We start from the raw sequence: 23,311 nt of genomic DNA, 5'->3' as shown, positions 1-23,311 counted from the left end.
TTGGCTAGAGACTCAGGTTTTGGATTTAGCTCTTCTCTTCAGAACAGTGAGGGTCTTCTCTCCAAAATGCTCATCTTCTCGCTGAGTCTCTTGGGCCTTCATGATGAAGGCCTTTTCCCTAGCAAGACATCAAGATGTTTTTCTGTATCTCTTGCCTTGTGCTCCTTGCCCTAAGGTCCTGTTTTTATTTTTTTCTCAAGTTTTCCTGTGCCGGCCTTGCAGATCCAACCCTATTTTTCCTCCTAGACTCCGGTATCTTCTACCCAATTCTAGAAGCTTTTCCTGGCCTTTCCTATCCTTGTCTCTCAGTCCCCACACTGGGTTAATGCATCTTCTGTGCCACATTACATCCCATGTGGGTGTGCTCCTCTGTCACAGCACTTGACCTCTGTGATAGCTGTTTACTCATCTTCCTCATCACAAGCTGCAGTTACTATGTGAATACAGAATGTAACCTTAATGTCTTATTTTTGGAAACCAATGTAGTTCCTGGTGCATCACAAGTATGTCTAATTTTTAAAATAAAATAACATTTGTTGAGTGACTATACAAATGAAAAGATCTCAAATAATAACTTGGTTTGTACCTGTTTAAAGAATAACATTCTCAAATCAGGGAACTTAAAAATGTAATTTTCTTTACAAACCTTTAGAGTTCAAACCCTCCCCCTAAATAACAATGTTTACTTGGCATTGTCCCTAAAAGCCTGTTTGGGTAGGAAAATTATGATTGAGGTGCATGAGAGCAAACCGCGGTGTCCAACAACATCTAACGCACACAGGCGTGTCTTTGTAACTTCTTCATTAATCAGTTCAGCAATATTTTAGTCACATTCCTGGGTGCTCATTGCCCTTCCTAAAATACAAATGCTCTGCATGCTGTTTGCAGCCAAATTGAGACAGGGTGAGCTTTACATGTCTAATGAAGGAACAGCTGAAATAATTAGGAACAAAGCCTTTTGGTCGCACCAACATGCACTTCAGACATGTGAGGGCAGGGACTCCTGTTCATCCACCAATAGGTGCTGTCAGCCCCAGCTTTTATCCTGGTAGCTCCTGAAGGAATTTGGATTAACATAATGAGGGTGCTCAGGAACCAGCTCATTATCATTTTAGAAAACTTCAGGGCCAAATAAAATACCAGACTTTATGTTCAAGCTGTACTACTGATGGATATTTATTTTAATGAACTATTTTCCACTTACAGATGGAGGTTGAAGTTGTATTTACATACTCTAAATGTCAGCCTGCATCTTTAGACCTAATGGAAAGAAGAAAAGACAAAAGATTACACACTGAATCTTGTTAGGTTACCCACAGCGTGGGGATCGGCTTCCAGTAGCACACCTTTATCCCTCTCCCAGCCTCACCGATGAGGAGTAGCCAAGATAGGGAGTCTGCATATGGAGGAAGTTACTGAAGCAATTCACAATTGGTGTGTTTGATTAGTGCTATAATTTAAAATATAAACAACACAACAAACACTCTCTAGATCTTAGGTGAGAGTGGGACTCTTTGAAGATGGTTTCTATCTGTAGCTATAGTTAGTGAATTGTGTGCTCTTAGATTGCAGTCCAAGTTTATATCTTAAGAATGTCTTTCATTTCCTAATACACATTCATGTCTTTACTAAAAAGAAGTGAAGACCCATCCATGGCAGTCTTTTAGGAAGGTTAAGGGAAACTGACAAAGCAAGATCAAAATTGCAAAATTGACATTAGGGAACAAGTGATGGTGTTAGGCAGGCTTATCGTTATTAAATATAAGCCATTATATGCATATAAGCTCAAAGCAAAATTGATCAGAAAAGTTAATCACCCTCATCAGGTCACTTTTCTTGAAGTGCCCTCTGGGTACAAGTTATCACCACTCTTGACACTGGCTGTTCATCTCTTCAAGGGCAACAGACTCAGTGTAGGAGCAGCCCTGGACCTTCTCCGAGGGGAGAAGAAAATAGAAGAGGATCCTTGGCCACAGCAATTCCATTTATGTTGCTGCAGATGTCAGTGGTTCCTCTGATTTCAACCAATTTGAAATCATGGATACATTAAAAAATAATCTCGGTATTAAAGGACTTTAATTCTCATCCGGGGAGATGCAGCATGTCTTTGTATTCTGGGTAAATTGGATTTAGTTATTTAGTGCTTTGAGCCACACACAGTCAGGGCACTTTATTGAATAACAAGGTTGATTGATTCATGGTCCCTTGGCTGTAGAAAAGGCTCAGGGTAGAGCTAATGATGGCAAGCTGAGCCCATCCATTCCACTCACTGATGCCTTGGGCAGAGACCCGAAGACTATGGATCTCACTCTCCCTGAGGTATGCAAAGTCCCCAGACTTGTCCTGATCTGGCTTTGGTTTTGCTCATCACCTGTAAATTGGGCCTAAAGAGGCATTATGTTTTACACATCACAAATACAGGCTTATCTTTCTTCTGTTTCATAAAGCTGGAGAAAGTAGTTACTACTTATCCATTGATCATTCTGGCTGGGCATATGCTTGCCATTTTGCCCATTTGAACTCAAACCTTCACAACCTCACTGTAGATTCTATTATTTTCATCTTATAGATGAGGAAGCTAAAACCCAGAGAGGTGAAGTGATTTTTTTCAATATCATTTAAGTGGTACAGCCAGAGGTTAAACCCAGGTCTTTTTTACTCATTCTCTTTCCACTCTCAATCAACAAGACTGTGCTTGAGAGAGAGAGAGAGAGAGAGAGAGAGAGAGTGTGTGTGTGTGAGAGAGAGAGAGAGAGAGAGAGAGAGAGTGTGTGTGTGTGAGAGAGAGAGAGAGAGAGAGAGAGAAAGGTCTATGTTTATATGAAATTGGGATCATACTTTATATGTGGAGAAAGTCTAGGTTACATAAAAGTTAAACATAGAATTACCATATGATGTAGAAATTTCACTCCTAGGTATATACCCTAAAGAATTTCATGGACGGCACCTGTGGCTTAAAGGAGTAGGGCGCCAGCCCCATATGCTGGAGATGGAGGGTTCAAACCCAGCCCCAGCCAAAAAAAAAAAAGAATTCCAAACAGAGATTCAGATACTTGTACATCCAAGTTCATTATAGAACTATTCAGAGTGGCCAAAAGATGGAAACACCCCAAGTGTCCACCGGTTGATGAATAGATAAACAAATTGTGGTACATATGTGCAACAGAATATTATAGCCATAAAAAGGAATGACGTTCGGGTGATATATGTTCCTACATGGATGAGCCTTGAAAGCATTATGCTCAGTGACAGAAGCCAGGCATGAAAAGACAATAGTGTATGATTTCTCTTAAATTTACCTAGAATAGACAAATTCATAGAGATAGAAAATAAAATAGAGGTTGCTAAATGTTTGGGGAGGGAAGTGGGGTGTCCTTGCTTAATATAGAGTTTCTGCTTTGGGTAATGAAAAAGTTTTAGGAACAGATAGTGGTAATGGTTATACAACATTCTAACTATATTCAGTGCCACTAAACTGGACACATAAAAATGGTTAAAATGGTAAACTTCATGTTATATATATTTTACCACAATAAAAAAGAGGTCTGGCATGAGAAAAAGAGTCAAATTGACCTAGGTGTGAATCCTGCCACCTGTATAAATTGGGCAAGTGATGTAACATCTCTAAATCTGTTTTCCCATTTTCAAAATAAAAATGATAATGTTTAACTCACTAGGTTGCTGTCGGATGTAAGTTATTTAGCCAGGGCCTAGTACAAAGCGTATTCACTCACTGAATGGTGCTGGGGATGATTATTATCAGCCCTGATGAGCCCAACCAGAGAAGCTTACACATAGATAATATTTTTCACCACACACACTAATGAATGATTAAATAATAACTAAGTTTCTGTTCTTGTTTTGGAAGAACATTTTCATCAGAATGCCAATGAAAAACCAGGTGTATGAAAAATGTGGCTGGGTTTAAGTTAAATGAACCTTTTTTGGGACTCCAGATGGGAGCGTAAAGCTGTTTGAAACCCCAGTGGTCCTTTCTTGTTGATTTTCACATGACTGAAAAATGATTTGACCATAGTGTAGAGGAGTTGAGCCATGTTCTTGCTGCCAGCTCATTGCTACTATTTGGGAAAAGAAGAGATGTTAGAACAAAAACTCATAACCCTTGAAAATAGGAGGCTTGCAACAGAAGGTTCTTCAGAGGTTTTAATTATGGCATTGCTTAGGTGATGTGCTAATTACAGAGCTCTAAGATAACACCCTCTAGCCATGTGGCGTGCCCATTGCCTCATGTATCACGAAACTGAATTCTACAGTGAGAGAACTATTACAAGATCTCTACCAAATTTCAAAGGACCCACAGAAAGTGTTTAAATGCATTTATCATATTGCTTGATTTTTGCGCTCCGTAGAGTGCATGATCACCCTCCACCCCCCATACCAGTATATTAACTCTGATTTCAGTGCACGTTAACATTTTCTTGAATAAGTTATGCCAAATTTTTATGGGTATTGGCTGCAACCCCTTAATAAAGCACAGCTGTAGACCTGGAAACTTGTCCTTTGAACATTTGGAAGCATCTCTGCAGGCTTCTTCCTTTGCTTGAGGCACATATGGCCACTGAAAAATAATGTGCCTTTTAATTTAACCCTTTGGGTGTTTAAAGGAACTATTTTATGGAGTTGAGTTTAATTTATTTAGTGGCTTCCTCATGATTTGCAAAGGTGAATATACCTCCTAACAGTCAGTCTCAGCCCCTCCATGTTCTCCTGTGCTGTGTGACAGTGCTTCCTTCGGTGATGGTTAAATATTCTTTCTTTTCTGTTGAACTATAAATAAATAGGTTTTCAGGTGGTACTTGGTGTCTCACACAGACCACAAGTATAAAATATGCTAAACTTAATCAGATACTTTGTATAAAAAAGCAGGTTATTCACTACAGTCCAATCATTCAGAGATCATTGCTATTATATTTTGGTGTATAACTCTCCAGACTTTTTCAAGGCATAAATACCGATTTTCATTTTTGTTTTTGCATATATGGGATTACATTGTACATAGATTTTAAACTTGCCTTTATCAAATGCCAACATACTGTGAACATCTTTCCATAAAATACTTTAAATTGCTGCTGAGGTTTTTTTTTTTTTTTTTTTTTTTTTGAGACAGAGCCTCAAGCTGTCCCCCTGGGTAGAGTGCCGTGGCATTACAGCTCACAGCAACCTCCAACTCCTGGGCTCAAGCGAGTCTCCTGCCTCTGCCTCCCAAGTAGCTGGGACCACAGGCGCCCGCCACAATACCTGGCTATTTTTGGCTTGCAGCTGTCATTGTTGTTTGGCAGGTCTGGGCTGGGGATTTGAACCCGCCACCTTAGGTGTATGTGGCTGGCGCCTTAGCCGCTTGAGCTATAGGCACCGAGCCTGCTGCTGAGGTTTTACCATACAGATTGCACACAATTTACTTCACTAGTTTTCTACTGTTGGACTTTTGGGTTGTTCATGTAACAACTTACTCCTAGAATTAGGTTCAGCTTTATTCATAGAAAATTCCAAAGAATGGTGGCTTAAACAAGATAAATATTTACTTCTCATTAATGTAAGATAGTCCAGAGGTGGGCAGTTCAGGATTGATATGGCAGTCTTCAGGGACTCAAGAGTCTTCTACCTTTCCCTCCATCATTTTTTCTGGTTAATTTCTGTCTTAGTTGGTGTGGTGTTGCTGTCACAGAATACCTGAGGCTGGGTCATTTATAAAGGAAAGTGATTTATTTGGCTCATGATTCTGGTGGCTGGCAAGTTCAAGATTGGGCAGCTGCTTCTTCTCAGGGAGAACGTAGAAGAGGTGTAGGCACCTCCGAAGAGATCACAAGGAGAGAGGAATGAGAAAGCTCGACTTTATAACAACCTGTTATCTTGAGAGCTAGTCCATTTCCACAAGAGCAAGAACTTGTTAACCCCCAGGGAAGGATCCATTCATGAAGGATCTACTCCCATCACCCAAAGACTAGGCCCTACCTCCCAGCACTGCCATATTGAGGATCAAATTTCAACCTGAGTTTTGTTGGGAGCAAATCAAAGTGTAGCAACTTCCATTCTCAGAGTTACATCTTGGCCCCAAATAGCCTAGGAGCTTTGGATATCGTGTCTAACTTCTAGCTAGCCAGAGGATGAAGTAAGGAAGCAAGCACCATAAGAGGTCCTGCACAGTTAGGTCAGCTGACTTTAAGTAGCCTCCCTGGAAATCCTGTATGACACGTCTGCTTTCCTGTACTTGGTGATGCTCTACTGCAAGGGAGTTCAGAGCAGTCAGAGAGTTCCATTGCTAAGGAAGGAAGAAAAGAATGGCTATTGTGTAGCCACCAGTGGTTTCTGTCTTTGCCCTTACAATCAATGTTGTCTATTGCTTCTTGGCCTTTTGGCTAAAATCAGGTATAATCAATGTTATCATGTATCTCTTCTACCTAAATATTTTTACACACTTGTGATTATTTCCTTATGGTTTATGCTGAGGAAATAATCCTGCCAGGTAAAGGATGAACATATCTAAAAATATTATCTATTTTTGTTATGGCAAAAGTAATATATGCTTACTAAAAAAAATTCAAACATAGTAGAAATGAACTGTTTTAGTACATTTTGACTCTCTGAGGTGTGCCAATTCAAATTATTCAGCAGTGTACAAAGGTGTCAGTTACTCTAGATTCTTACTATTTCCTCATGTCCCGTTTCCTTAACAACCAGTCTGATAAGTAAAAAAAGTGTTAATTTATACTTCTCTGATTACTTATTAATTGCATATTCCAGTCCTTTGCCCATTTTTCTGTTAGGGTACTCATTTGAAAATAATTTTAAAAGATTCTTTAATATTTGATATTTACTTGATGAGTTTAATAACTTCTAGTATTTTTTTTCCACTGTCCCTGAGTTCACTGTCAATGAGTTCCAATGTCCCTTTTACAGTTTTTGTCAAGAAAAAACTTAAACTTTATACACTCAAATCAGTCTTTGCCTTCCAGGTTTTTCCTTTTGTGTAAATGCTAGAGATTAAAAGAAGAAAATATATATTTGTTATTTTCTCAGTGAAAATTAAAAAGTCCTATGTTGACTTTAAAATCAAAGCCTTAGAGCTGAGAGCCAGCCATGGTGAAATAAATAGTATGTGGAAGACGTAATCTCCCTCTTTTTCTCTTAGCACAGAGCTTTGTGCAGATTATCTAGAGGACAAAAATCAGTATATTTTAGCAATGAGAACAGCACAGGTGAGCCTCACTTTCTACAATAGGTTTCTGAGTATTGGTATGTAAATGAAGCATTTGTTTTACTAGAATCCTATTTTCCCTTAATTTACATTATGCTAATTTTAGGAAGATTTTCCACAAACTAGAGCCCTAAATATTTATTAATTCAAATCAGGTTTTCCTGTCTTTGAGGAGTGTGTGGATTGTGGGGGAGAAAATGAACCTTGAGGTCCAGCGACCTGAGTTGAAATCTCCCAGCATTTATTACTTGCAGGACTCGGTAGCTTGGGCCTCAACTTATCTGGGTGGTTGAAAGGATTAAAGGAGATAATAACCCTGAAAGCACCTAGCACCATAATTAGCTCTTGGAGATGAAGGCAATCAACAGATGTTTTTCCAATCTGCCCAGAAACAAAAGAGTTTAAGTGTATGGTGCCTGATCATCTCTTTTGTACTAAGAATCCCTTTACAACGCAAATAGTCACCTCCTACTTTTTCTGTTTGATAGTTTAATATTTTCAAATACTAGGGTAGCCTAAATAGGACAGGGCCTCCATGGCCATTCCTGCTCTCATCCTTCAGCCTAGAGGCCAATCCCCAAATCAACTCCAAAACTACTGATAAATTATTTTTTAACTAAACTTTTCAGAGAATGGGTTGGGGACAGGTTGGTTAATAGGTGCTACCTACAGCCACACAGCTAGCAAAGCCGGGAGCCAGTAAACAGCCCCACACTGTCAGGTTTCTTCTCTTGCCTTTTAAGAATCCAAAATTGGTTCAGCTCTCTTAGATTGCAGAGGATCTTAAAATGCTAGGTGAGGGGAGGGTGAGGAGTTTTCATTTAGGCTTTCACTGGATCTGGAGAAACCGAGGCCCAGAGAAAGGAAAGGATATGTGTAAAATAGCACACTGAGTGGCAGAATAACAAGGCTGAAGCTTCAGGCTCCCCAGCCCATGCTGCAAGACCTTCAGCGCTGATGACCCGACATGGTTAGTCGCTCACAGGTTTGAGCATTGGAGGTCAAGATGATCATTAGTTGCAGCCTGGAGAAGAGCCATTTCATATCCAAGGGGAATAATAAGCCAGATGAATAGGAACATTAGTGATTTTCATTTGCTATGTGTTAATTTCTCTTGCAAAAGGTGAGCTGACTTCTTTAAGCCGCAAGCTGGCAGATTTCACTCTGTGCTATTTCTGAGGTCTTGGCAGCAGAGCTGACTCTCCATCCCAGATCTCCGAGAACTCCAAAGAATCTGGTGCAGGGTGTTCCTGTGAATTAAGATTTTGACAAGCATCAACAGAATCTGGGTGATATGGAGTGGAACAGGAACGTGTAGTGAGCAGCTCTGGCCCCTAAGTCCATATCAGCTTCCATGCAAATGGGTTGTTTAATAGCCATAGGATTCAGGGGTACCTGCTGCAGAGATGGGCATGAGGGACTGTGGAAGTGAGGCCTGCTAGGAGCAGGGCCTCAATGTGTGCCAGCTGTATTCCCAACTGTGGAGGACATTGTTTATAAATATCAATTACCAATTACCCATCTGGGCCTGGCAGGTTCCGTGAGTTACGAGTAATACAGCTTTAATAAGTTCTTCTCTGGAATTCACTGATTTAGAGCTTTAGTTTACTCTCCAGGAAGTTTATATAATGCACGTTTGTGTCATAAGTGGGTGGGTTGTGGTGTATGCTGGGAAGAAAGCAGTAATTTGATCCGAAAATTTATTAGTATATTTAGAATGAATAAAAATTATTCTGGCAATGGCAGAATTTTCTCTGGGTCCTTCCTGTCTTTAGAATGCTCAGGTAGTTTAATTGGTTGAATTCATTTGACTCTAAGCCCTCCGCTATATGGTCAGAATATTTGTGTCCTCCCAAAATTCATGTTGAAACCTAATCTCTAATGTGATGGTATTAGGAGGTGGGGGGTCTTTGAGAAGTAATTAAATTATGAGGGTAGAGCTCTCATGAATGGGATTAGTGCCCTGATAAGAGCCCTAGCTGCCTTCTACCTTGTGAGGACATAAGAAAGTGCCATCTACCAAACAGAAGTTTGGCCCTTACCAGACACCAAATCTGCTGGTTGCTTGATCTTGGACTTCCCAGCCTATAGAGCTGTTGGAAAACACTTCTGTTGTTTATAAGCCACCCAGTCTATGGTACTTTGTAATAGCAGCCAGAACAGATGAAGGCAACCCTGTCACTAGCCCCTCTGGCTTCCAAACATAGAAGGTAAAAAGCTCTTAGATACACTCCCAAATTTGCATTCACTCTGCTTTTCAGAAAGGGGCTTTCTGAAATATCCCCCCCCACCCATCTTATCCAAGGGCCCAGCATCACACTGATGGTCCTGAGAATCAGAAGTCCAGGCTGGGCTGTGGTTAGGATTCTGATAATTTAGTGTGTGTCTGATGAGTCTGTGGGGCAGTATCCAGCCTATGCCTCTCTGCAGAAGGCAATTTATATGGGAAAGAGAGACTTGCTCTAAGTGGAAGTTGTACCCCCAGGAAGAGATGGAGATAGGGGAGGACAAGAGAACAGCATGTTGTATGTCTCAAGTATAAGCCCTCCCATTAGGCCTTGAACTTCATCTGAAACCCCTTGGAGAGGGCTGTAGGCACAAGCTGAGCCATAGTTTTCATCAGGAGTATGGCTTGTGGCAGCACAGGCAGTGCCACCTCAGGGCCTGGGAGACTTAGGGCAGCACAGTGGGGCAGAGAAAGGCCTCAGAGAGCTGTTTGGTGCAGTGCAGATCCCAGGAGACCTGGCCCTGTCATGGCACTCAGATGAGTATCCCCTAGGAATCTATAGGCAGCACTCCAGACATGGCTATAAGCATTTCTATGGGAGGCACCAGGGACAGGGAGGAGTCCCAGTCCTTAGAGCACTGATGTCAACTAGGGAGCCTGAGTAGAAGAAAAACACATGACTATTTGTGGCTTAGATAAGCCACCCCAGGGTCTCTCTATAGTAAGTGGGTAGGACTTTGAATTTGGGGTCCTACTAATATCACTTGCATAGTACCTGGAGAAGCTCAGGCTATTTGGAATTATCTTCCTTTCTCAATCAGAGAAGAGCAACCAGGGAAGAAGCATGGGAGACAGTGGCAATGGTAATAGCTTCTGGCTTTGAGTCCCCATGCACTGTCGTCTTTGGAATGCAACACCCTCAATATCTGGCCTCCCCTGCCCTTCTCAGGGCTCTGCAATTCTCTCTGAGTGTCATTAAGGCATCCTTCCTGTCCTTCTGGGGCTTCTCTGTCTTGCTGCCTGTTATCCCCCCACCTTCTACCTGGCTGTTTGATGATGCTGTTGAGGTTTCCCCTTGCACTTTCCCATTGACACTGACTCCAGTTTCTTACATCAATTGGTGCTTCTTTTGCCACAATGGGCCTGAGTACCCTGCCCACCCTGCCAAAGTAGAGTGCCTTGACTCTGTTGGAGTAAAACTTCTATTTTGTTTCCTCAAAATATTGTCTTTTGCTCCCTAACCTTCTTATAGCCTCCTCATTCAAAGAACTTAAGAAAAAGTTGCAGCCACGCAGGGTTGCAGGACGTGTGAATGGCTTTGCAAAATGTCTTGTAGAAAAGTTCTTTTTCAATGGATAGTTAAAGAGGGTCCTCTCAAACTTCTCCAGCTGTGGGAAAATATTCTACTCCACACTTCTCTGCTTGGTGCTCATTTTTCACATTCATCTTAAAATTTTACTTCTTGGTTGGGTGAGGGGGCATTCATCTGTAATCCTAGCACTCTGGGAGGCCAAGGTGGGTGGATTACTTGAGTTCAGGATTTGGAGACCAGTGAGACCCTGTCTCTACTAGACATAGAAAAATTATAGCCATCCATGGTGGTGCACACCTATAATCCCAGCTACTTGGGAGGCTGAGGCAAGAGGATCACTTGAGGCCAAGAGTTTGAGGTTGCTGTGAGCTATGACATCACTGCACTCTACCCAGGGCAACAGTGAGACTTTGTCTCAAACAAAACAAAAAAGAAAGAAGTTTAAAATTTTTTTTTTCACTTCTTAGCTCTTTAGCATTTCTCCTTCCAGATTGGAATTCCATGCAACAATCTAGCACTCTTTTTCAGGAGATTTTCCTTTTGAAATATCTGGCAGTAACTGCTGTTTGTTTAAACTTCAAAAAAAATCAATGATTTCAAATTGCAAATTCAGTTAAAATTTACTTTGCGATAATGTTGTAGGATAATCTTGCCAGAGTTTGGAAGCAGAAAGCAAATGAGGCAGGAAAACAAGATAATCGAGAGGATGATAGAACAGGATCTCTGATTAGTGAAGCACAATTACACGGAATAAATACAATATCGACTTTTGTGTAAAAATCACCCACGGAAGAAGGAAAAAAGGGAGAGCTTTGTCATCTTTCTTTTTCAGTTTTATTTTTCAAGGTATTTTCAAGTTCTCTGAACTGTATTCTTTTCATTTTTTAAAAATACATTTCTGATTTAGATAAAGGAGATTGCTTTAAATGCCTTTAAGTTCCTGATAGTTCCTCTTTGGAAATTTGTTTCTTCTACATCCCCATAGCTCTGTAACAGGTCTATTTTTTGGCCTTTCCCTCTCACTTGCTGCATGGTGTGATAGGTATTTGTGTTTATATCTTTACTTCTTTGGTAGGTGGAGAAATTATTGAGTAGATATATCCTTGTATATGCTTTATCAACAGTGAGTTCCCCAGTGGCATGAGTAGGTGGAGTTCTTCTTTTAAGAATATTATTTAAAAAATTGAGTCTTAAAATAATTTTATAATGAGAATTTTCACATGGAATGAATACTTTGGTGACCCTGAGATGGGAGAATACATACTCTATTTATATCTTTAACAATTTGTAGCAGGAAAAAGATGGATGTTTCAGCTGTGTAACAATTTTTTAGTTAATTATATTTGTTTATAATTTCCAGGGCATATGTAAGATTTGAAGAGCCACACTGAAACACACACACACACATATTTCCTTGAGAGGAGTGACGATGGTCCCACTGTACCCTTGTGGGAGGAGGGACAGATATGTCCCCAATTCCAGCACTGAGTTGAAGGTTTGTAATTCCCAGAGGGCCGAGATCATGGCTATCAGGGATGAGCTTGGTGACAGGGGCCGACAGGTGCTCATAGGCAGGGAGGTCTGGCTGTGACCTGTGTTAACTAGCAGGCCCTTCCTGTTGTACCTCCTGACATGAGAGCTCAGAGAATGCAGAGATGGTTTCTCTTTCCTTTCCATATTTATTTTTTGATGTTTTGTGAATTTGAATTTATTTGAGAACTCTGCACTTAGTTTTTAGCTTAGCTCTTTTGAACCCAAGAATTCTCTAAAAATTGTATTTTGTTTGCCACCTTACAGAAGAATCATGGGTATTTCTCTGACACTTCATGGAAGACATTGCTACAGGAGAGCTGGCTAATTTTCTTGGAATTGTACATTCTGTTTTGTCCATTTCTTAGATAGTCAGTATATATAGCAGAGGTCAGGTGCTTAGGGGTGGAGTCAGATTGATACATGCTAGCTGTGCGGAGCCCAGTTTCCCATGAAGCTGATGATTACATTTTGGGGTTCCTTCTTTCCCAAGCCCCTTCCAAGGCCCTGGAAACAGTCCTAGCCTTGTGGCCAAAAAGTCAATCAGTTCACTCTGCTGTCTCTATCCACTCTGAATTCCTCTTAGTCTCTCTTTTTCTTGTGGCACCAGAACTCCCGAGGGCATTTTGGGAATCTCGCTGGGAGGGATTGTTGAGTGGGGAATATGCCATTTTAACTGCAATTTGGAAAGTCATTTGAGAATGTGCAATAAAACAAGTGAAAAATCACAGCTCCAGATTTTAACATAAGTAAATGGTCTATTTATTTTTTTTTATTAAGTCATTTGTACATAAATCATAAATACATTTATGCCATTATAGGATTCCGTGTATTGATTATTTGTACAAATTGGAATGCTTACATCCTACTAAGCAACATAGCCTTCACCACTTTTACCCAGTTACAGGATTAAGACATTTATGCTCTACACCTGATAAATCCAACTTGTACTTGTAATATGTTCCATAGGTGTGATCCCCCTACCAACCCTCTCTCTATCGTCCTGCCCCCCTCCCTTCCCCTCTCTCCCCTTCCCTCCTTCATCCTTAGTGAATGGTCTATTTCTTGTGGTCATCATTAAACTTATTAAAGAACTGAAAGAAAATTCATATAAAGATATAACATGAAGGCGGTGCCTGTGGCTCAAAGGAGTAGGGCGCCAGCCCCATATGCTGGAGGTGGCGGATTCAAACCCAGCCCCAGCCAAAAACTGCAAAAAAAAAAAAAAAAAAAAAAAAAAAAGATATAACATGAAATAGAAGTGACAGAGATAAGCAATATAGTCTAATAGACACTGAGAAGGCAATTATGACAAACATTTTTAGATTATATCAAACTCATTTATTAACAGAGAGAGAAGTTTTATTCATTCATTCACAGCACAAGAGAAATATTGACTGGAAATAATGAAGATGCTCGTGAAGTTTTGATAATCCAATTAGTGAAGAGGAGCAAATCACACGAACACATTGGGAAAAGATTTAAATTCCTTGCCAATTTGACACAGAGCAAAGGTAACATGAATTTCATAATAAGTCACTATAGTGAAGAGGTCTGTTGACAACAAATAGCTTAATGAGTGTTGTCTAATCACCAGTGTGGATTCAAGATGAGTCATTGACAGGAAAACTTGAAATTTCCTGTAGTCTTACAGCTTAGATATCAAAGAAACTTAATAGAGCTTTCCCCAAACTTGATAACACCACTAAGGATTTTCCCACTATCTTCTATAATGAGTCATGAAGCTGAAAATAACAAAAGCAAAGTTTGGTCAACCACATTACAGGAAAGAAATTATTTTTCTGTTCTCCTTATTAAAAAATACAGCCAACAGATATACAAAGAAATATAATAAAATTAAGTTAAATAAATCTTATTTTTATGATTTTATGATATTTATAAAATTTTTACATGTATAATTTGTTGTAATTTCTTTCCTTACTCTCAATCGGTATGCTTACATATCTAAATTTTTATTTATTGTTTTATATTCTTTTCTATAAATTGTGTAAGTTTCAAGCCCAACAAAACCTGGATCTTCCCTGAAGGTACGTGACCCTGAAGAAATGAAATGTTTTCCTTATGACAGACTTGGATTGTACAGGTTCCTGATTATTATTATGTCAAGGAGTTTAAATGAGATGACGGAGGTGAGTTGCTTATCACAAAAGATGTGGAAAACACTCGTCATCAGCATCATCCTTTCACTTACTCGGTAGACGTGGATTAACACTTACGTGTGAAGCACAGCAACTTCAGCAAAGAACAAGATGGAAAAAGTCCACAAGCCCTTGAGAAGTGTGTGTTCTGCTTTATTCTGAATATCATGGTTGTTTACTACTCTCATTATGGGGTCTCTTTATGCTCCTATTCCTCTTTAAATGGTTGCTATCTCCTTACCTTTTCCAAATTAAATGAATAAAGTTAATTTGTTTGGAAAATTCAGAACCACCATTTAGATATGTGGTCACCCTCGTGATGTTGCAAAACCAGAGCTGGAGACTGATGACTTGATGCTCATTCTAATCCTGCGGTAGAGTGCGCTTGGCATTCACAGTCTGTGATCTGGCACTCTGAGTGGCCAGTGGTGGAGGCGGCTGAGTGTGGAGCTCCTCACAGTACCTTGAAAGAGGCCTTTTTAGTGGCTTTCATTTCTTGTATCCTTGGGAGTACAAGAAACCGTGTAGAACTGGAATGTGGAGATTACTCACTTCTCTATGGGGGTACCTATCCTCCTAGGTTTTCCTGGAGTCACTTATCACTTGGAAAATACTGTTCTCTGTACTAATAGCTTCCTAAAGAATGGCTTTCTCAAAGTAGGAGAGGAGTTGGGAAAGGAGGCTGCATGCATCATTCTGAGGATCAGTGGGTTGGTTTTTCACTTTGACCCTTTGAGTCCAAGCATCTGCTGAAATTTATTTATAGGTTTACAGAAGGGGTCTTGGTTATTCTACAGCAGAAGCCCAGTGTACTGGCTTTGATCCAGTTTTAAAAAGCTGGAATATTTGACTCTTTTTGTTTTATTTTAGGAGTGTGCTATACTGGTAGAATGAAATGAGGAAGCAGTGAATTGTGAACACAATGCTATTTTTAAAATTTTAATTTTATTTTGAGTGTGGGTGACTTGGTTGAAAGTCTGATAATCATTTGGTCATTTAGAGAGATATATATTCAGTTATCAAAATCCTACATCTAGAGAATCTACTTATTCTCTTTTGGGCTATGAGTTTATTTTTGACCCTAAATGCCACTAATAGACTATGAGTTCTAGAAGTCCTGTCCAGAACAGCCCCAGATATAAACCGTGAGCCCCTTCAGGGAGGAACCTTATCTAGTAAGTCCTAAGAATAAGCATGGTGCCTGGCACTTAATAGGTGCTTAATATATATTTCTTGAATGAATGAATAAATGATGAATGGAGGAAAGACCATGCAGGTTAATAGCATTTAAGAAGATGAAGGAGAAGGGCTCTTCTGCCAAAATAAATTCATATGGTTTTCATAAGACATGCTACAGAAGACTAAATTAAATAAAATTTACTTCAAACATAAATGTTGTGCTTTGAGAATGAACCTTTTCCTCTGTTCATACAGAGTAAAGTACTTTGCAACTGTAGATGCATTTATCCAAATGGGAAACATTTAAATATGTGTTAGAGTAACTAAGCTGTTTTCTCGGAGTCTTATATTATAGGCCCATGACTTAAGGGATTTAAGTTAGAGAGGCTGGGCTCTAAACCCCACTCCCCCAATACTGGCTGAGTGGTCTTAAGTAACCTAAGCTCTCTGAGTTTTTTCATCTATAGAGTTTTTTCATCTATAGAATAATGACTTCACAGGATTATCAAAAAATTAAATAAGATAAAGCTTGCCACTACATAAGAATTTTTCCTCCCCTTCTTTTCCTGCATTTTCCTCCTTTTTCTCCTGTTAATTTACTTGGGGATTGGTGAGTTCTTCAGCTCACTTCCACAACCAGTCTCCAGGAAGCAACTTAGATTCTGAGAATGACTGGGGAAGCTTTCTATCGGCTACTCTTTAGGCTAACCTGACAGTATCATCTTTACATAGCTTTTGAATGTTCAGAGAGGAAACACATACAGATTCTGTCCCCAGATTTTACCAGAGTGTAGCACTCACAACTTTGTTCATTTAATTAGTGATCATTCCCTCCTACACCCACCTTCACCCTGAGTTGGATTTTGCCAGAATTTCAAGTCCTCTGGGATTGCTCTGTGCTCCTTTTTCTTCTTGGCATGCAAACCTACTTTTATTTTCCTTTTAAGAGATTTTACTGGGTAAGAAATTGACATTGAAGACAGTTTCCTATGGGCCCGGGCCTTAAAGGTGACTGGCTTTCTAAAAACTGTTAGTGATATAGGGAAACCAAGCAAAACTTGACCTTCTGGAGAGATTCCACCGGTCTCTCAAACAGCCTCCTAGCTCCTCCCTGATAATTCAAGGTCAGGCTCATCTGTGGTGGTGGCTTGATCTTGCTCATTTTGTACATTATTTATGTAATATGAGGGCTGTGAGGGAGTGTGGCTGTAGATGATTCACAGGCAGAAGTAGTTAGAAACAGATTGCAGAAGCTCAGCTCCTCTTCCTTGGGTGTCCCCCCACCCCCAAGCTGCTTCATGTGTTGCTCCCTGCAAGTCCTGCAGTGGCTCCCAAGGATAAATGTAGTCCTTGGTCCCCTGTATCCCTGGGGACCAGCAGGGCACATTGGCCCTTTAGAGGCCTTAAGCCTGTAACAGATTCTGGGGACATACCCACCTCCCAGGATGTAACTCTTATAAAAAAGCCTCAACCATAAAATAGCATAAGGAATTCTAAAAAAGTTATGATGACTACTTCAATGCTTATTTTTTGAAATATCAAGTTTAAAAAAAAGTTTCTCATTTTTGTGTTGCTGCCCCTGCCTTTCTAGGCTATGCCTGGCACCTGTGCTTAGCCTGCATGTTTATTGGGTAGCCCAGGGACTGGTAGGCATGCTATTTTCTCATGGCTGGACTGCAGAGGAACCTTTTCTCAACATTTTAAAAGTTCTGTCTATACCAGGAGATCTCCTTCAGGTGACATCTAACTATCTCATGCATTGGAACAACACAGACTGTGTAACTAGGAAGGCTTCTTTGGAGACTCATTAGTTCTTTTATTATTATTATTAAATGATAGCTGTGTATATTAATGCAATCATGGGGTACAGTGTGGTGTTTTCATATACAATTTGAAATATTTTCATCAAACTGATTAACATAGCCTTTATGTCATTTTCTTAGTTATTGTGTTAAGATGTTTATATTCTACTTTTAGAAAGATTCACTTGTACCCTTGTAAGATAAACCATAGAGACCCATTACTTCTGTTGATCAGTTATCTATTGTGAAAATGATGCCATGGAATAAAGCCCACCAAAACCTCCAAGGCATACAAAGTACTTATTGCTCATGCTTCTAGGGTGGTCAGCTAAGCAACTATGTTGATCTTGACCAAAAATACTCACAAATCTCACAAATCAGGTTAGCTGACAGCTGATCTAGGATGGCCTGGGCAGAGTGATGGGGTGTCTGGCCTCTATGCCACATATCTCCCATCCTCTAGCAGGTTAACCCATCATGCTGTCTTGCAGTGGCAGAATTAAGAGGCAGCATGGGTCCAGTCATGTGAGCATTTTTAAGCCTCTGATTGTAACTCATTTGCTAACATCCCCTTGGCCAAAGCAAGTCACATGACCAAGGCCCAGCATTGGAATGGATAGACACCTTACATGACAGAGAGCTTGGAAATAGGAAAAGATGAAAAACAGAGTCATTTTTGCAATCTATTAAACTGTGTGGCTTTGGGAAAGTTAACTGATCTATCTGAGCCCCACTTTTCTCTTCTCTTGAAAAAGTGCTCTTTCAAGCCCAGAAAGACAAATATCGCTTATTTTACTCATAGTGGAAGATGGAAAAGTAGATCATATGAAGAAAGAGAGAAGCTTGGTGGTTACCAGAGGCTAGGAAAGGGAGGGGTAGGGGATGAAAGGGAAAAAGAAAATAGAAATGTATTTATTGCCATCGAACTATACATGTAAATATCGTAAGGATGGTAAACTATATAGGTGCACTTTATCTCCATAAAAAATAATTTGTTTTTTTTTGAAAAGGGCTCATGATCCCTAGCTAACAAGCCTGTGTGTGCATTGAATAAAATAATTTGTTTAAATGGGTGTGATTCTTGGCCAGTTAAGCTTGTAAAAGTGCTGTGAAACTGGTATTAACTATGTTTGTAGGTTAAGGAGGGTGAATGCATTCCCATTTGTCTGGTTTCTACAATAGCAGGTTAGATACTATATTATTCGGGGTTCTCCAGGAAAACAGAACCAACGGGGTGTATATCTATAGAGAGGGACTTACTTTAAGGAGTTGGCTCATATGACTGTGGAACCTTGGTGGGTCCAAAATTCAACAGGGTAAAATAGCAGGAGACTCAGGAAGAATTGCAATTTAAGTCCAAAGGTAGCCAATGGCTGAATTCTTTCGGCTCTGTGGAGGTTAGTCTTGGTTCTATTCAGGCTTTCAGCTGATTGGATGAAACCCATTCACCTTGTGGTGGGCAATGTGCTTTCCTCAAAGTCTACCCATTTAAATGCTAGTCTCATTCAGAACACTCTCATAAAAATATCCAGAATAATGCTTGACAAAATATCTGGGTACCCCATGGCCCAGCCAAGTTGATATACAAAATTAATCATTATAGGTACAATGGGCACAGGTCTAAAATTAACCATTAATTGAGCAAGTGTTTATTTAGTGCCTACTGTATATCTGGCACAGTGTTTATCCATCAGAGTATAGGAGTTAATAAACTATCAACCCTTCTTTCAGAGCACTTTCATTCTAGTAAGAGATAATTATGCAGGTAACAATACAGCCAAATGCTATAAGAGCTGCCACTTGTGGAATGTACTTCCTGGACTAAGCTTTTTGCACATATCATCTCACGTGATTCCCATGACAAACCTGCTGGAGAGGCATTGTTATTTCTGCTTTGCAGAGGAGGAAAGGAGGTTTGGAGAGATTAATTGAGCTCTGGAGGTCAAATGGCTAATAAGTGACAGAGCCAGCACTGCATTCACATTTGCCTGATGCCCAAGCCCAAGGTATTGGTAGCTTCACTATACCTCATGCCCTGAGACTGTGGCTTCTCCTCTCTCTCAGGCTCACAGGAGAGAGAGAAGGAGCCTGAAGACAGTGGGAGCCTGAAGCCAGCCTAGAAGGCCAAACATTGGAAGTTGGAGAGGGCATTTCCACTGCTCTCTGTGAGACATAAGTGTCCTCCTGCCCTGGCCAGCTAGTTTGCTTTGCCTCTTCTGGAACCTCTGGGATGTGGGCAGCAAACAGGCCCCAACATTGTCCTAGAATCTAAAAGTCCATCTTGGGAAACAGTCCTCTCAGTATCCTCATCTATTAAAGGGATGTATGAGTGTGTGTCTGTGTGTGTAGAGAGAGGCAGGATTTGAGCCCTTTCCAGTAAAGCTACCTCTTTATTCATTCTACCCAGAGACATGTTCTGGGTGAGTGTGTGTAGAGACACACACATGTAATATTTTCAGACTTTATCGTACTTCAGGCTGCTCTCAGCGGCAATGCAGATGGAACTATATGCTAATGCATGAGGGGGAAGCATGCTCCCTACCTAAGGACTGCTCCTATGTATGTTTAAAGCAGGCTACCACTAACGGGCTTCTCTCTTTTCTCTCTTTCAACCTTTAAGCCTTAGTTTGTCTATAAAGGGGCTTCTCTCCTTAGCAGTTTGTTTTGGGGGGAACATGGCTATGTGCACATTAGCGGTGGACTCGGTGTACGTTGGCCAGAAATCATGACCTGGTGATAGATGCCGAACCTGTGGAGGCGGGGGAGAAGGGGCTGCTTTATGTAAGTGGTTTTTAGACAGATGGAGGATTCATTTTAATTGCATAAAAGGCAGTCTCTCTTGAAGGAGATGTAGGTCCTTTAGCAAACCTGTGCTAGACAAATCTTTGCTGCGGCTGCTTTTCTAAATGTCCCTCTGTTTCCACGATAATTGCTCTATGGCCTATGGAGTTCTCTCTGGGCCATTTGCATGCTCAGCATTCCTTCTGCTCAGGATAAGTTCACCCCAGTCCTGATGAGGCCAGCTGGAGAGTTTTAAGCCAGGTTGTAGCTGAAACTGTCTTTTTGAGAAATGGACAAGCGTATGTTTACAATGTGGAGCATTAGCAAGATTGAACAAATCAAGATCACACGAGTGGTTTTCAAGTTGTGCCTCAAAGGATGGTCCAACTTCAGGGAACCTGTCAAACTCTGAACCTTTGCACTGCTAAAGTCCACCATTGAGAAAACCCCCGAGTTCTCCCAGAGTAAGCACCCCAGGGACTTAGAGGAGCCTGGGGTCCAGTACAGGCAGTCCTAGTTATAAACAAAATAGGTTCTATAGGTTTGTTCTTAAGTTGAATTTGTACATAAATTGGAACAGGTATACTTAACCTACATTTATCTATTACCCGAAATAGCTCCTGTTCATATGTGTGAGCTGTACACTAGTTGGATGTTTGTAACTCAGGGACTTACTGTAATAGCCCCTGTTTGTAAGTGCGAGTTGGATGTTCATAACTCAGGGAATTATTATAATGGCCCCTGTTTGTAGTTGTATTAAATCAGATGTTTGTAACTCAGAGACTGCCTATATCTCCAATTTCAGAGTCCATGCTGGAACCCTTGAGTGGCCTGTAGCTCAGGGACTCGGAGGTAGGGAGATTGGCTTCCTAGATATGCTTTGGGCTGAAGATTTTGATCATAAAATCACCAGTCTGGATCAACTGGTTCAAATGCAGCTATAATCAAGGTGAGATTACTTATCCCAGCTGTTTATTTTATTAGCAACAAGTGAGTAAAACCTGATCTTCTCCAGCAGGAAGATCTTGTGCAATCTCACTGCTCTATAGGATGAAATTTTCCCAAGAAAGAACAAAGAGTTTGATGTACCCTATAAGGAGACCCTTCTTGTCCAAGATTGTTCTATGCCGAGTGGAAGGAAGTTCATCTCAGGTGTGGGTTTGTGTAAGCACTGTGGCAATTTTGTTAATCTGTGTAGCCAGTGTTCTTCTCAGTGTATGCAATTAATGCTTGCTAGATGGATGCATGGCTGTACTGAGACCAGCCAGAGTGGAGGTACTCTCGGCCAAAATAATCCTTCCCAGCTGTAAACATACAGCATGTGAACCCAGTCTTGTGTAGGCTGCTGGGGACAGCTATCTGAGGGAATGTGGAGGGACACAGGCCTTTCGCAGCCATTGTCACTGGCCCCTGCACACTGAATGTCATAGAGATTGAAGTAGAGATTCCCTTCTCTGGCCATTGTGGGGAAGATGAGTTGATCTTCCTCTTGCCTGAGGCTGGCAGGTGTCGTGCTATCTTAAGTAATGACAGGTGTCACAGTTAAACTTAAGTAACCATGCTTAAGCAATATGATGTCATTCTTATGTAATTAGTATTTGACTCATAGCCACTGTTTTTCTGGCCACTATATATAAGGCCCTGAGGCTTTCTGCCTGTGCAGACTACTTATGGTGAGTCTCCAGTGGTGGGCTTCTTACATTAATTAGCTTGCCGGCTACCACAAGCTGAGTAAAGAGCACGTCACAGTTATCTTCAGCTCCTCAGTTTCTCACTGTCTGTCTAAATTCAGTGCGAATCTCTCTGGCTTCAACCTCTGGCACAACACCCATTCATCTTCACCCTTTATGGTGTATTTCTTTCTTGGAACTTCTGTCTGTATTCCATTGTTCTTTATCTCTGGGTGTTCGCGTGTGTTGTCACCTCTGCCTGGAATGCCTGCCCACTCATCTGGAGGACTCTTACGGGGCCTCTGTCACAGATCTCATGCGTTTGTACAGGCAGACTAGTGTGGAGCTGGGCCTGGATTTTTGTCTTGGGGCTGCCACTTACCATTTGTGACCTTGGCAAGTTGCCCAAATCACCTAATAATCCTGGACCTCAATTTTTCGTCTGGAAAACAGGACCCAAATCAGAGATTGTTCAAGGGATTAAATTAGTAAATACAAACCAAGTACATAGCACAGAGGCTGGCACAGCATTGAGGACCCATTAGCCAGCATCTATATGGTGATTCCCTCTTCTTCTGGACCCCTGCCAGAGTTGTTTTCTCCTTTGTTTCATAACTCTTTATTCTTGTCTCAGTCCATCTCATCCCCTGGGCTGGCCCACTCCCTCATTCACCAACTCTGAGGGGTTCCAAAGCACCCACACGATTACATTCAAACTCCTTAGCAGACTTGAAGGTTTTTCATTTTGGGGGCCAATTTTGACAACATGTTTTCCCCACTACTTCCTGATCCACACCTGCTGTCCCTACCTAAATGTGCTGTCTTTGTTCCTAAATGAGTCTGTGCTCTATCATCTCCCAGCTCTGGCTGGCTCCAGCCATTCTCCTGTGGCCCTGCCCCACCTCCACTTACTCAGGCTTCTGCGCATGGGGGAGGAAAGAGCCTGCATGCCAGAGTGGGCCATCCTGGATCTGCAGGCTTCTGATACTCCTGGCTTGGCTCTGGAGGTGGGAGTCTGCACTCACATTCAGAAAGGCAGCTCACTTCTTAGATCACATTCCAAGGTACATTTGTACATTGTAGCAAACCAAAACTCATCAGAATTAAAGCTTATAAAAGGTTAATGTTTATCATCACCCAAAATGCCCCAATTTGCCTCCCTGTGATATTGATTTTATTACAAAGAATTTGGTTCATTCAAGGGCCAATATCAGTCATCCTGAGGGATTTAATTTAGAAAATATGAAAGCAACGGCTTATGTTATAGACAGGGTCACCGCAGTACTTATTGTCCTTGAGTAGCAAAGCATCATTTAATGCTTCATATGTAGCAGAAAAATGCTTATCATATAATGTTAGATGGAAAAAAGTCAGGATGCAAAGTTGCTTTTTATAATATAGCTATGTACCAATCATGTGGGTCAAAGCTAGGACA

Source organism: Otolemur garnettii, unplaced genomic scaffold (assembly GCF_000181295.1).
Source record: "Otolemur garnettii isolate 467f Iridium unplaced genomic scaffold, OtoGar3 scaffold00002, whole genome shotgun sequence".
NCBI classification, from domain to species: Eukaryota; Metazoa; Chordata; class Mammalia; order Primates; family Galagidae; genus Otolemur; species Otolemur garnettii.
The sequence above is the reverse complement of the archived record's forward strand: the minus strand, read 5'-3'. Positions refer to the sequence as shown.